Source organism: Coenobita brevimanus, chromosome 104 (genome assembly GCF_032717465.1).
Source record: "Coenobita brevimanus isolate Jiangsu-jjx chromosome 104, ASM3271746v2, whole genome shotgun sequence".
NCBI classification, from domain to species: Eukaryota; Metazoa; Arthropoda; class Malacostraca; order Decapoda; family Coenobitidae; genus Coenobita; species Coenobita brevimanus.
The window spans coordinates 34,363,377-34,379,667 of record NC_137057.1 but is presented as its reverse complement, the minus strand read 5'-3'; the positions used below and the strand labels follow the sequence as shown (position 1 = coordinate 34,379,667).

At 41.5% G+C, this 16,291-nt stretch overlaps 1 pseudogene; it reads right to left on the bottom strand.

Annotated features, from left to right (window-relative positions):
* Positions 1-15,514: 15,514 nt before the first annotated feature.
* On the bottom strand, positions 15,515-15,633 carry LOC145416144 (5S ribosomal RNA; annotated as a pseudogene).
* Between the last annotated feature and the right edge of the window lie 658 nt (positions 15,634-16,291).

The window sequence follows — 16,291 nt, the reverse complement described above, 5'->3', positions numbered from 1 at the left end:
AAACACACAGGAAATGAGGTCGAAATGTGGAACATTCTTAACGATTACTTTGCGTCTGTTTTTACAGTAGAAAACACCACCAGAAACCAACTGTTACCCACAAACCAAGCAAATAGCACAGTCCTTGGTAACTGTGCTATCCATAATAGTGATATTCTCTCAGCCATAAATAGTACGAACATAAACAAAACCCCTGGCCCTGAAAAAATATCACCGAGAATTCTCAAAGAAACAAAAAATGAGTTACTGTCGCCACTCTCTGTCTTATTCAATAAATCGTTAAGTCCTGGGAAAGTTCCATGCGAATGGACACTAGCAAATGTAACACCAATGTTCAAAAAAGGAAATGCGTCACACCCAGGAAATTACAGACTAATCAGCTTAACGTCAGTACTGTGCAAGTTAATTGAAAAAATCTTAAGAGATAAAATAGTTAATTATCTAGAAGAAAATAATATAATTAAAGACTCACAGCATGGATTCAGACATCGTCGTTCATGCTTAATTAACTTACTGGATTTCTTCCATGATGTTTACAAATCATATGATGACTCAAGAGCAGTAGATATAACTTACCTCGACTTTCAGAAAGCATTTGACATTGTCCCTCACAAACGTCTCATGAGCAAAATAGAAGCACATAATGGTTACAAGACTGGCTTTCAGACCGAAAACAGCGAATTGTGATAAACGGAAAGGAATCCAAATGACGTAATGTGACTAGCAGCATTCCCCAAGGCTCAGTACTTGGACTGATACTTTTTATTATCTATATAAACGATATTGATGAGGGTCTAAATTGTGAAGTATCCAAATTTGCAGATGAAACTAAAATAACCAGTAAAGTAACTTCAAAATTACAATAACAGCTGTTACAACATTACCTTAATATATACTTTAGCAAGCTGGGCAGAAAAATGGCAAATGAAATTCAACACAGAAAAATGTAAAGTACTTCATATTGGAAGTAACAACGTCCATGCGAATTACAAAATGAATAATTTCCAGTTTTCAAGTACAGACAATAAAAAGGATCTTGGTGTGATAATATCAAATGACCTAAAACCGAGTAAGCAGTGCACCGAGGCGGTTAAAATTGCAAACAAGCTGGTGGGTTTTATTGGAAGAACTTCGGAGTTTCAATCGGAAAAGTCATACTTGCCTTGTATAACTCGTTAGTGCACCCCAATCTTGAGTATTGTTTGCAATTCTGGTCTCCATACTACAGGAATGACATTGAAAAACTAGAGAAAATACAGCAAAGAATCACAAAAATGATACCACGACTTAGAAACAAACCATAAGAGGAACGCCTTGAAGAACTTAAATTATTTAGCTTAACAAAGTGCAAGTTAAGAGGTGACCTTAGTGAAGTTTTCAAAATCATGAAGGGATATGACAACTTAGACATGAATAAATATTTTGAAATAGACCGGTCGAGTAAAACCAGAAGTAATGGCTGCAAAGTTATGGGAAAGCATTTCCGATCCCATGAAGCAAAATACTTCTTCAACAGAGTCGTAAATATCTGGAAGAGATTGCCCTCAGATACCGTGAACAGTATCTCAATTAAGACATTCAAAAACAAAATAGATAAGTATTAAGCACGAGAATCCTCAGCTGACTCTTTTTCTGTCCGAATAACTTGCTTTTATGGCTACAGGTAAGTTCATTGCCCTTTTGTGTACAAGACACCCCATAAACAACATACCCGTACATAGCATTTCATCACAACATTATATATTTTTCAATTTATTCGATGCAAATAAAGTAATATAAACACAGATTAGGATCTGCACAGATAGCCCTCTTACTTCCGACCTTTGACGGGCTGTGGATCACTGAGGGTTCCTGTTAGCCAAGTGACAACCATCAGGATTTTTTTTTAATGTACCAGGGGTCACTGCTTCAGGAGGAAACTTGTGTACTTGTCCCACATGGGAGCGTTCCTTGTCTCAGTGGAGTGAATGGAGCTAGGGCCTGATTGACTGCTGTCTACCTTAAAAACGCCAGGCAAGGCTGCTGCATCACCCCTAAACATCCACACCGTTCACTGTGCAGTCCCCTCGTGTCTACAGGACACCCCGTAAACTTAACATACCCATACATAGCGTCGCATCAAGTCATTATACATTTTTCGATTTACTCAATGCAAATAAGGTAATATACGGTAAACAGATTAGGATCTGCACAGATAGCCCTGAGTTCACAGTCACTACTCTTACTTTCGCCTGTGATGGGCTGTGGATCACTGAGGGTCCCTGTTAGCCAAGTGACCACCATCAGGATTTTTATTATGTACCAGGGGTCACTGCTTCAGGATGAAACTTGTGTACGTGTCCCACATGGGAGAGTTCCTTGTCTCAGTGGAGTGAACAGAGCTAGGGCCTGATTGACTGCTGCCCACCTTAAAAGTGCCAGGCAAGGCTGCCGCACCACCCCTAAACATCCACACTGTGGACTATGTAGTTTCCATGTTATGTCCACAGTCGCCCCAGTAACTCAATATACTTGTTTATAAGGTAATGCCGTAACTATTAGTTTATTTGAATACTTTCTCTTGTTAATCAAACGGGTAACTTATAGATAAAGTATTATAGAATGTGACTTTTCCTTTCCATTATTTCCTGTGAGAGTTCCATGTCAGTTTTTCCATGCTGCATGGTGGTTTTTCTCACTTTTTCGTGGAGGGTTTGGGGGTGAGGGGAGCCTTCTTGCTTTACTATCCTTATGCTTCATCATGTAGAGTTAGATCTTGTTGTCATAGTTTTCTCTTTAACAAGCAGCCTCGAAAGGACCATAAGGTCTGTTGCTGTTTGCATTCCTATGTAATTCCTATGTAATTCCTCCCTGATCTTCCCTCCTCTTCACACAGCTGCCAGTCGCTTCCTTAAATATTTTATCACTTCTGAAGTAAAATTTGCCCATTTCCTTCAGCTGCGATGGGGTGCCCACCCCCTTCTCTCTCTCTCTCTCTCTCTCTCTCTCTCTCTCTCTCTCTCTCTCTCTTCTATTTTCTTCCTCCTCCTCTTATTCTTGTTTTTTTATTTTTCCTTTTCTGTTTCTTCTTCTTCTTCTTCCCTCTTCCTCGTCTTCCTCTTCTTCTTCTTCTTCTTCTTCTTCTTCTTTTTCTTCTTCTTCTTTTTCTTCTTCTTCTCTTCCTCTTCCTTCTCCTCATTTTCTTCTTCTTCTTCTTCTTCTTCACCTCCCCATAACCAGCAGGCTTGCCCAACACACCTGAAGAAAATGAACAGATTTTTACCTTGACTGTGATAAAGAGAAGAGGAGGAGGTGGAGCAGGAGGAGGAGGAGCAGGAGGGAAAGAAGAAAGACGAAAAGGTAGGAAGAAGAGAGGAGGAGGAGGGAAAAGGGAGGAATTAAGGGAAGAATGCTGAGAGGAGGAGAAGGAGGAGGATGAAGGAGAGGGATGGAGGAAACGAAAGGAGGAAATGGAGGGACGCTTAGCTGAGTTTTGGAGAGAGAAAAAGTGAAGAAGAGAAACGACGAGGCGATGGGAGGAAATAGAGAGAGAGAGAGAGAAAGAGAGAGAGAGAGAGAGAGAGAGAGAGAGAGAGAGAGAGAGAGAGAGAGAGAGAGAGAGAGAGAGAGAGAGAGAGAGAGAGAGAGAGAGAGACAGACAGACAGACAGACAGACAGACTGAGACAGAGACAGAGACAGAGACAGACAGACAGACAGACAGACAGACTGAGACAGAGACAGAGACAGACAGACAGAGACAGAGACAGACAGACAGACAGACAGACAGACAGACAGACAGACTAATACACTGAAATTAATTGGATAAAGGAATTAATTGTTATAGATAGAGACTGATGGATATATACAGATAGATGGATAGAGACAGACAGACGTGTGGGAATGGCTCCAGCAACTAGTTGACATACACTGGCTATGACTGACGGCAATTAATTGATGTTTAGGGCAAGACCTCATTAACCCATTCAGTGTGACTTTGGTCTTGTTACCCGCGGACTATTTTATGCAGCAAAAGTAGTAGTAGTAGTAGTAGTAGTAGTAGTAGTGTTGGTGGTTGTGATGGTGGTGGTCGGTGGTAATAGTAGTAGTAGTAGTAGTAATAATAGTAGTAGTAATAGGAGTAGTAGTGTTGGTGGTGGTGATGGTGGTGGTCGGTGGTAATAGTAGTAGTAGTGGTAGTAGTAGTAGTGGTAGTAGTAGTGGTAATAGTAGTGGTAGTAGTAGTAGCAGTAGTAGTAGTAGTAATGGTAGTAATAGTAGTAGTAGAAGTAGTAGTAGCAGTAGTAGCAGTACTAGTAGTAGCTGTTCTTGTTCTTGTTGTTATTGTTGTTTGTCCAGGAACAGTCAAATACTTAAGTCCTCTCACCTCCCCAGCCTCATTCTCACTACGAGATTCATTAACAGTATCTGTATCTACTTGCCTGTCTATCTATCTATCTATCTATCTATCTATTTATCTATGGAAGTAGCCTTTAACTCCTTGGGTCGTCTTGTCGTCGCTTATGGATGCTCCTTAACACTTTCTTCTTACCTATTTATTTTGTGTAATGATCACTAACATCCTTTTCTTTCTTTATTCTTACTTTATCTCAAAATGAGCTGATCGTGAATTTCTGTTTTTGCATCAGTTTATTTTTCTTGGAGTGAACCATGTCGCGTGCTTAAAGCCTTTGGTTCCTTCTTCCTTACATTAATAAATAAATGAATAAGTAAAATCAATAGCTACGGGAAAGATGCCGATGGATGTTTTTCTTCCTTGTTTCCTTGATCTTGCCAGATTGTTTACTTACTCCCAAAATTATGAGCTTCCTTGAAAACACGTACCCCGTGTGTGTGTGTGTGTGTGTGTGTGTGTGTGTGTGTGTGTGTGTGTGTGTGTGTGTGTGTGTGTGTGTGTAATCAGTTTATATTAATTACTCTTGGCCATTTTCACATTTCCCTATTATTCTTCCCCTCGCCCTCTCTTTCCTCTATAATTCGATATGACAGATGTCTGAGTAGGTCGGTAGGTAGATATATAGGAACACAAGCACGTACACAAATTCACAGACAGATACGGTGATAGATAAACATACCTGAACACATTTATAAGTGAAAAGTAAATATTAAATGAGCCAATAAAATACCATAAAACAAAATAAATGTTTGAAATGAACACTCTTTTTAAACAGCGCACAGGTAAGAAAAATATAATTACGGTACAAAAGTGAACAAAATACCGGTGCAGTAATTCATTTGGGAAGGAGTGATGGAATTAGAATATTTCAGGACGATGATGCTTGGATTTTATTCATGTTATTTTGACTTTCTATTTTTCAAGATGTCTCAGGGTCAGTGTGGTTTGAAAATTAATGCTCATACCCTTAGCGTGGTGAAGCAAAACACACACACACACACACACAAACACACACACACACACACACACACACACACACACACACACACACACACACACACACACACACACACAATCATACTGCTCTGTAAAGAAAAAAACAACACTTGAATTAAATACACCCACACTTGCTCTCTCGACAGGCAAGGTGAAAAGTGCCCAAAGTTAGGGTCGTTTGCGTAATTAGACTGTAAGTGATTAGGCCAATTTGTGTGCGATAGTTTGGCGGGGAGGATGGTTGCTGGTGATGGTTGTGATGGTGAGGATAACCTAATTTGGTGGGGGTGGTGGAGTGGTGATGGTGGTGGGGAGAGTGACGATAAAGCATTTCTAATTTTGATGGAAATTGCTTTCTTGTGGTCGAGTGTGTTTCTGTGTGTTCATCTGTGTATCGGTGCTGAACACGGACGCCTTCATGTGATGGCTCGGATATAACTGGGCGGTGGAGCTGCCTGGATATACAAACGTCCCTCACCTCCCTCCTATTCCCCGAGAGGACGACGGTAGACTGTCAGAGAAGGGGAACATCAGCCTGCATTCCACTGGGTTCACGTTCAGGTGAGTCTGGGGTTGCAAGTACAACTACTACCACTACCACTACTGCTACTACAACTACTACTACTACAACTACTACTACTACTACTACTACTGCTACTACTACTACTACTACTACTGCCAGTACTACTACAACTACTACTACCATTTCTACAACCTTTACTACTACTACTACTACTACTACTACTACTACTACTGCTACTACTACTACTACTACTACTGTACTACTATTACTACTACTATTACAACGATTAAGACTGTCTGTAAATCTATGTATCTTTGTTAACAAAAACTTTCATAAAAGCTAGATAATGTTCAGATGAAAATACAGTACGCATCCTGTGTGTGTGTGTGTGTGTGTGTGTGTGTGTGTGTGTGTGCTGGTATAAGTGTGTGTATATCCCAGCTCCTACCTACCACCTACGATGCCTCACTGTTTACCTTCATCACCTGGCTGTGACGTGGTGCCCCTCTGTCAAATACCGTTCCTCAGGTGAGCTAATGGAAGGTGATAGCGATGCAGGTGAGGTGGCCTTTTTAACCCCTTCACTTTGACGTCCTACTCTTCATTCTATTCTTGATAGTTCCAGACGATTTTATTCAGCTTACGAGAGAATTCATGGATGCTTCCCTCCACCTCCTCCTCCCCATCCCTTCCCTCCCCTCCTCTCCTCTTCTCTTCTTTCCCTATCCCCTTTCCTTTCTTAGTCATTATTACAAAGTAGAAGACTATTTCAGACTACTAAAGGAATATTGGGAAGATTTATTGGCGACCATCATCCACCCACTTGATGTAGTGCAGCCTACTACTTATATCACCTTCATCATTCTTTTTCTGTGCCTGCCCTCCTCTCTTCCTATTTTTCCCATCTTTCCTGTTGCTTTTTATTACTCTTCTCTCCTTTTCAAGTGGCTTTACATTGAGTGACAAGCCAAATGGATTTCTGTGAGACAGGAAACCATTTACAACGCTGGGTGGTAACCATATAACCAACCCATACGTGTTCCCTACGTGTCAGCAAGTGGGTTGCCGGAGGGTTTACTCCCCCCCCTCGTAAAACAGCTAATTCAAAGTCAAACGGCCACTACTTACAGGACTATGGCGTCTGGCTACAGTAGAGATAGATAGATGGATAGATAAAACTATTCGGGACTATCTGAGTTAAGACCACGAAGGACTATCTGGGATTACTATTGGCCACTGGGGACTACCAGGGAGGCTACAGAGCGAGGCAGTATGTGCGTGAGTGACGAAGTGAAGCTCTTTTATTTCCTTATTTTTTTTTCCTCCCGCTTCCTGGAACACACTGGGGAAAAGAATGGATACCTTGGCCCCTGGCAGCTTTTAGAATACCAATTTCTTGTCCTATATTCTCTTTCCTTTTCTTTCTCTCTCTCTCTCTTTTTTTTTTGTTCCCTCTCCCCATTTCTTTTTCTTCTCCTTCTGCTCTTTTGCTTCTCTTATTTTATCTCTGTCTCCTCCTCCTCCTCCTTCTCATCATCATCATCATCATTATCATTATTGTTTTCCAATTCTGCATACCCATTCCCGTCATCTCTTTTCTCTCTCTCCTCGTCCTCATCCCTCCTCCTTTCACCTATTCCCCCTTCCTTCCCTCCTTCCTCCTCATATCCTTTCTCTCTCGCTTTCCCCTCCATCCTACCTCCTCTCTCCCTCTTCCCCCTCTTCATCCATCCCCCCACCCCTTTCTCTCTCCCATCCCCTCCTTCCTTCCATCGCCACTCCTTGTGTCTATAAATGAAAGAAAATACATCCATCTCTTACACTTCTAAGCCATAACCTCCCAGTTTTAGTAAGACTCCAGCTAGGATCATTGATCCTGCTACGGGAGCTTCGACATGTGCTTTGGGTAGTCAGAGGTGAAATAAGTATATAGGTAGTTTTACGACGAAGGCTATAATAGAGGAGACGAATCAAATAAGGGATAGTATTCTTAGGCTGATTCTTTGGTAAATGGCTCCGATAGTAAGTGTCCCGTTTGTTCTGTAGATGTAAAGTAAGGAGGCTAGGAGTGGCAGGGATGCAAATAGGGTATAGAATAGTATGTAAACTCCTGCTTGGATTCGTTCTGGTTGGTATCCCCAGCCTAAGATAAGGATTAGAGTTGGGATTAGGGAAGCTTCAAATGTAATATAAAATAGTAGGTAGTTTATAGATCTAAAAGTTAGTACTAGGAAGATTAATAAGGTTAAGTTAACTAGTAGAAATAGTCTAGGAAAGTTCGAGGTGAATGTAATTTTTACTCTGGATATAATAATGAGTGCTATAATTCAAATGCTTAGCAGGATTAAAATGTAGCTTAGGTAGTCCGTACCCAGTCTAAATCCTAGGTTATATATGAAGAAGTCGTGATTGTATAAAATGGCGAATAATCCTTTGGGTGTTTTAAGGCAAGTGGATAAGGTTCCTTTCCATCCTTATTTCACTTTCAAGGATATTGTTGGGTTTTTGGTTATGTTAATGGCCCTTGTGTTGCTTACTTTGCTTCATCCTTATCTTTTAGGGGACCCAGACAATTTTATTCCTGCAAATCCTTTGGTAACTCCGGCTCATATTCAGCCGCACAAAAACACAATTAGTATATTAAAAACTAGGGGACTGGTTGATTGTGTTTTCCAGCGACCAGTCAGACTCGTTTGTGTCTCGGTGTGGGAATCTGTTGACTGGAGGTTGGGTGTGGTGATTCCCTTATGTAAAACCTGTAATATTCTGTCTGTCTGTCTGTCTGTTTGTCTGTCTCTCTGTCTCTGTCTGTCTGTCTGTCTGTCTCTGTCTGTCTGTCTGTCTGTCTGTCTGTCTCTCTCTCTCTCTCTCTCTCTCTCTCTCTCTCTCTCTCTCTCTCTCTCTCTCAAATTATCTTTAGCACATCACCATCCCTTATTTATCCAACTGCCGTCAACATTGTTCATTGTCTTGTTTATCATCATCATCATCATCATCATCGCCATCGTCATCATCACAGTCATCACCATCATCATTATCATCATTAATATCATACAGCAATAACTGTGTCCATTCTTAATCATCATCATCATCATCAACCGTAATTTATTATGATTCTTTCCACTCTCCTTTCTCCTCTTTTGTCCTCTCTTCTTCTATGTCATTTCTCTCACCTTTCCCAGTTTCTCTTTCCTCTCCTCGCCACTATTTTCCGTCTTCCCTCTTCTTCCCCTTTCCTCTCCTCACTTCCTTTAACCCTTTCTTTTTCTCCTTTTTCCTCCTCTCTTCTCGACTGAACTGTGTTCTGTTCTTTTTCCTCTCATCTTTCTTCTCTTTCCCATAATGTTGTCGTCTTCTCCCTTTTAGCTCCTCTCTCTCTCTCTCTCTCTCTCTGTTTGTCTGTCTGTCTGTCTGTCTGTCTGTCTGTCTGTCTGTCTCTCTCTCTCTCTCTCTCTCTCTCTCTCTCCTTTGTCTTTCTTCTATTTCCTTCCCATTCCTTCCTTTCCATTCTTTTCACTTCCCTCCCTTCTCTAGCTTTCATTTCTCTTTCTTTTTCCTCTTTTCTCCCCTCTCTTCTCTCCTCCCTTCTCTCCACTCCTCCCCTCTCGTCTCTCCTCTTCTCGCGTCTCTCCTCCTCTCCTCTCCTCTCCTCTCCTCTCTCCTTTTCACCCACACTCTACCTTTGCCCTTCGTGGAATCGTCAGTAAATAAGGGTGTGTTGTATACCTTCACCTTTTCTCATTAACCTGAGTTTGGGAGTACAGGCGTTGAGTTTTATGACGTGCAATTGTGTGTGTGTGTGTGTGTTTCAACCAGCCATTCTGTTATGTTATTAATCTTCCAGGTGAACTAGCGTAATTATGTATTAGCGGTAGTGGATTTACCTGTGGCCAGGGAGTGGTGTGGTGTGGTGTGGTGTGGTGTGGCGTGGTGTGGTGTGGTGTGGTGTGGTGTGGCGTGGTGTGGTGTGGTGTGGTGTGGTGTGGTGTGGTGTGGCGTGGTGTGGTGTGGTGTGGTGTGGTGTGGCGTGGTGTGGTGTGGTGTGGTGTGGTGTGGTGTGGTGTGGTGTGGTGTGGTGTGGCGTGGTGTGGTGCCTGGATGTTTTGTGTACTTTAGGTTGTCCTGTTTTGTCACAGTGCAGTAATGGTACAAAGCAGTGTAACTTTTTTTCTCTCTTGCTTCTAACTCAGCACCCAGTGACCTTTCCAACACTCTTGAGAACACAGTCGTTGAGGTGTGGTGTCGTGTAGTGTGGTGTGATGTGGCGTCGTGTGATGTAGTGTGATGATGTGATGTGGTGTGGTGTGGTGTAAGGTGTGGCACAGGACAACTACGATGAGAATGAGAGAGAGAGACTGGCTGAAAACTACCCTACCCATACTGAGAATCGAACCACCGCCTGTCCAGCCCTCGAAACCACCACCATCACCACCACCTCCACCACTACCACCACCACCACCACTATTAGCTGCTACTACTACTTCCTATTACTGCTTACTACCTACTACTACTACTACTACTACTACTACTACTGTTACTACTACTACTACTACTACTACTACCGTTACAACTACTACTATTACTTTTTTTTTTTAAATAAAATCACCTCCATCCATTGAGGAATTATACTGTGAAGATCAAAACCAACCTTGCTAATACAGTTCACCATTTGGACTTGTAATGTGAAGGTTAACACTAACCTTCATATTACAATCCGTTGGCCCCAAGCACGCCAACGGCTGTGGTTACCAACCATCTACTCTTACTATTATTATTTTATTTTATATTTATTGATATAACAGTGTAAATAAAGACATTAAACTATTGGAGTCGCTGGTCTATGCGACTCTCGACCACAGTAGCTTCGTAATCCTTACCCGCCAGAGAGGCAGGCCTGAGGGCTGATGATCTTGTGCCCCTGAGACATAGCAGAGCAGACCTCACGAGGGAGAATGACAGTCAACATCTCATCCAGGCCATAACAGAACCCTGCGGTTGACGTTTCTTCTCAGAAAGAACCTCTGCCAGTCTCGAGTAGAATCTCACTGCCTCTGGACCCATGCCACCTGATGTTGTGAACACAAGGGGAGTGAATCGACCGTGGTCCACATGTTGGATCCTTTCTTGATAATTTCTATTTTTTTCTTGTTCATTCCTCTTGTGTGCAGCTTCGAAAGGCAGTTCACGATGACATGCTGCCATGGGATCGAATATCCTGATGTCGAAGAACGCCCTCTGCCCACGTGTCCAGAAACCTCTAGCACTGACATCCACTCTTGCATCATTTGATGTGTTTGCTGTTCTGTGGGTGAAGTGCTCGGCCTCCAGGGGTAGCAGAGCTACTACTATTACTACTACTACTGCTACCTACTAATACCACCTAGTACTACTAACTGCTGCTACTAACTGCTACTGCTTCCTGCTACTACTACCTTCTGTTACTACCTGTTTCTACTACCTGCTACTACTACCTACTACCACTACCTGCTACTACTACCTGCTGCTATTATCTGTTATTACTGCTAGTTGCTACTACCTGCTGTTACTACCTGCTGTTACTACTAGCTGATACTACTTCCTGCTAATACTACTTACTGCTACTTGCCACAACTACGTACTATTGCCACCTACTACTGCCACCTACTACTATTACCTACTACCACTTGATACTACAACTACTTGCTACTATTACTACTACTACTACTACTACCTGATATTACTGCCTACTACTGCTACCTACTATTACCTACCATTACCTGCTAGTAATACTTACTACTACCTGGTACAATCTGTTAATGCTTGCTGCTACTTACTATCTACTGTACTATACTACTACCTACTACAGTACTACCTACTGCTACCCACAACCCACTGCTGCAGCTTGTAATACTACTACTGCTACTACTACTACTACGACTACTACTACTACTACCACTGCTGTTGCTGCCGCTGTTGCTACTACTACTACTACTACTATTACTACTACTACTACTACTACTACTATTGCTACTACTACGCTACTACTACTACTGCTACTACTACTACTACTGCTACTACTACTACCACAAATTACTGCTTACTACTGTTATTACTACTACTACTACTACTATTACAAATTACTGCATACTACTAATATTACTACAAATATTAAAACTACTACTACTATTACTACTACTACTACAAGTTACTACTAATATTACCACTGCTACAACTACCACCTCCACCACCACCACCACCACCACAATTACGAATACAGCTATGACTACAAAAACGTCTGCACATACAATTTTACATACGACTACACTTGCAACTCTCACAACTTCCTCTACAAAACCTTCCATTACACTTAACGACTACACCAGCGATCACAATTTTAGCTACTACCACAACCACTACTACAACTACCATAACCACCACTACCACTACTACTACCACAGCCACAATTACTACCACAACTACAACCACAACTCCCACAACCACAATTACTACCACAACTCCCACCATCGTAACGCGGCTCACCCTCTCCAAAATTCTCCCTCCAAGAATGTAAGTACCGGTACCATTTTCAGCACTTTTAATTTCGATGGTCCAGTGTTTTTAGTATATTCCTGCCAACTCCAGACGATTTTAGCCAGTCTATCTATCTATCTATCTATCTATCTATATCCATCTATCTCTATCTATATAAGGGAAAACGTCCTTGTAGTGAAGAGGTTTTGTGTATACTCTGTCCAGTCCATGCAGTTAAGATAAATAATACAAAGAGTCTGGAGATACCACGATTAAATTTTAAAAAACAGCCAGTCTTTTTTTCAGAAATTTGGTTTATCTTTGTGTATTGGGTCACTTAAATTTATCCATCTTACAATGAAGGTATCTATTACATTAATCTATCTGCATTATAGGTAATTGACATATGTCTGTCTACATTATAGGTCACTTATATTCATCTACCTTTAATTTATTTTATTTATCACTGCAATATAGGTCATTTATATTAATCATTATTATCCGTGATATATATATATATATATATATATATATATATATATATATATATATATATATAATGATGTTAAAGTTATAGGAAGTGAGGACTGTGTGCAGCAGCACAAACTATTGATTTGTGATATGGCGCTTAAAGAACAAATGATGAAAAAGAGGGCTTATGTACCTAGGAGGAAAATATGGAAGTTGAAAAACCAAGTAGTAAGGGATGCCTTCTATAGCAAGTTGAGGAGAATGGTGGCTGAACAGGGAGCTGTAGACAGAGGCGTTAACGAACAGTACAGAGCCCTCAAGAACAATTTCTTGAGAGTTACTGATGTAACATGCGGCTGGACAAGAGGACCACCAAGACATAAAGTAACTTGGTGGTGGGATGAGGGTGTAGAAGCTGCAGTTAAGGAGAATAGAAGGCTTTTCCGAGAATGGAGGAAGGGTGGTAGCAAAGAGGAATATTTGGCTGCCAACCGTAGGGCTAGAAGAGAGATATACAGGGCAAAGTCTGAGTCACAGAGACTATTACTTGATAACCTAAATCATGGGGAAAGGAAAAATATGATATTTAGGGTGGCAGGTCAAGTGAAGAGGGATAATCGGGCTATTACGGGTGAGCAGTGTGTGAAGATTGATGAAGGAAGGGTAGTGGTGATCAGTGAGGATATTAAAGATGCATGGAGTGAGCATTATAGCCGGTTGTTGAATGAGGAGTTTGACTGGGACAGGGAAGGTCTGGAGCCAGCAGATCCAGTGTCCGGCCCTTGGCCTTTGATTGATACTGCTACTGTGAGTGAGGCAATAGGCAGGATGAGGGTGGGGAAGGCAGCAGGTGTGTCTGGGTTGACTGCCGAAATGTTGAAGGCCTCAGGCGATATAGGGGTGAGTTTAGTCAATGACCTGATAAATAGGATTATTTATGAGTGTGTTGTCCCAGATGATTGGCTGAAGAATGTAATTGTAAATGTGTATAAAGGGAAGGGTGATGCCCTGGAAAGAGGAAATTATAGAGGTATAAAGCTTTTAGATCAGATAATGAAGGTAATGGAGAGAGTTTTAGAAGGTATGATTAGAGAAAGAGTGAATATTGATGAGATGCAGTTTGGGTTTATGCCAGGTAGGGGGACCACTGATGCTATATTCATTGTTCGTCAGCTTCAGGAAAAATACATTGGTAGGAGAAGGGATCTTTATTTTGTTTTTGTTGATTTGGAAAAGGCCTTTGACAGAGTCCCTAGAGAGGTGGTGAAGTGGGCAATGAGAAAGCTTGGCTTGGAGGAGTGGCTGGTTAGGGTGGTTATGGCTATGTACAGTATGTGGGTGCTCACACCCAGGTAAGAGTGAATGGAGATTTGAGTGATGAGTTTTCCGTGAATGTTGGTGTTCATCAGGGGTCAGTCTTGAGTCCCATGTTGTTTATCATGGTACTTGAAGCCCTTTCACGTGACTTTAGAAACGGACTCCCGTGGGAGTTGTTGTATGCTGATGATTTGGAGTTGATTGCAGAGAACGAAGGGGAGGCGGAGGAAAGGTTTAGGAGGTGGAGAGATGGTATGGGGCACAAGGGTTTAAGGGTAAATGCAGATAAAACAAAAGTGATGATATCTAGGGTTGATGGTGGTACTGTCAAAGACGAGAGAGAGTGGCCATGTGCAGTTTGCCACAAGGGCGTGGGAAGTAATTCCATCTTGTGCGGTGTGTGATAAATGGGTGCATAAGAGATGTAGTGGTATCAGAGGTAGACTGCGAGATAATGCTGATTTTATGTGTACGACGTGTCGGGGTGAGCAGGTGGAGATTGTCAGACGTGAAGGATTGAACTTGCTGGTGAATCTCTTGAGTGTGTGGAAGAGTTTTGTTATTTGGGAGACATGTTGTGTGCTGGAGGTGGGGCTAGCTCTGTGGCTAGGGTGAGAAGTGGTTGGAAGGAGTTCAGGGAGCTCTTGCCTCTTTTGACATTGAGAGGGCTTTCCCTACGTGCTAAGGGGTCTTTGTATGCAGCATGTGTTAGGAGTGTAATGCTGTATGGTAGTGAGACCTGGACAGTGAAGGAGGAAGATATTCGCCGGCTCAGACGTAAAGAAATGACAATGATTAGGTGGATGTGCAGTGCGTCCCTGCGTCCAAGGCCTGGAGGGGCGGGGTTTACGATGGAAGAGTTGAGAGGTAGGATGGGACTGGAGTTTATTGGTGTTGTGATGTGGAGAGGTAGATTGAGATGGTTTGGACATGTGGAGAGGATGGGGGATGATAATTGGGTGAAGAAGGTGAGAAGTGTTATAATTGGGGGTGTGGTTATGAGGGGTAGACCGAGAAAGACATGGGACGATGTCATTAAGTGTGACCTTGGGGTTAAGGGTCTGAACAGGGAGGCTGCAATGGAACGTGCAGCGTGGAGAGCCGCCATTAGGTGACCAAGGCCGACACATGCAAGCATGTTGGAGCCTTTAAAAACGAAACGAAAATATATATATATATTCATTCATTCATTGCCAGATGCCATGTATCCCAAACGGGGTGGCCAAGGGCTTAGAGTTAATTGTTTTACAGGGAGGGGCACTAATCCTCCACCAACCCCACTTGACACGTAGGGAGAACGTTATGCCAACAGCACCTGGTGTTCCCAGGCAGTCACCCATCCAAGTACTAACCAGACCCAACGTTGCTTAACTTCGCTGATCGGACGGGAAGCGGTGTACTCAACGTGGTATATATATATATATATATATATATATATATATATATATATATATATATTATAGTAAAGCCTATAATTCGCTCCTTCCTAGGTTTTATATTTTCCATTTTCTCCTTGCATACCTCAAACGATTTTTCTTAGCTTAGAAAAATCCATCTAACAAATATCTAACCACTACAGTTAGAATAAAATATATAGGAAAAATATATAGGAAAATATCAAGGAAAAATATCTAGAGAAAATATCTAGGAAACTAAGAAAAATATACTGGAAGTGTCTAGGAAAAATATCAAGAAAAAAATATCGGAAGATATATCGAGGGAATATGTTTAGGAAACTATAGGAAAATATCCAGGAAAACTCTAGGAATAACATCTAGGAAACATATCTTGGAATAATATATATGAATAAATCAAGGAAAAAATCGAGGAAAAAATCTAGGAAAACCGCTAAAATATATAATAATTTTTTCGAGCTGAAAATTAATGTAGTGAAGAAATTAAAAATAATGTAATTATAAGGGATGAGAATAAATGAGATTATTTCTTTTTTTGGAAGTGTAATGTCGAAAATTTAGTTCTTCCTCGTAGTTTTCTTCTGTGATTTACTTTGATTTATTTTTAAGTGGTGATAAGTTTTTTTAATTCTTAGTGCAGTATTTCGAGGCAAGATTTTTTTTTC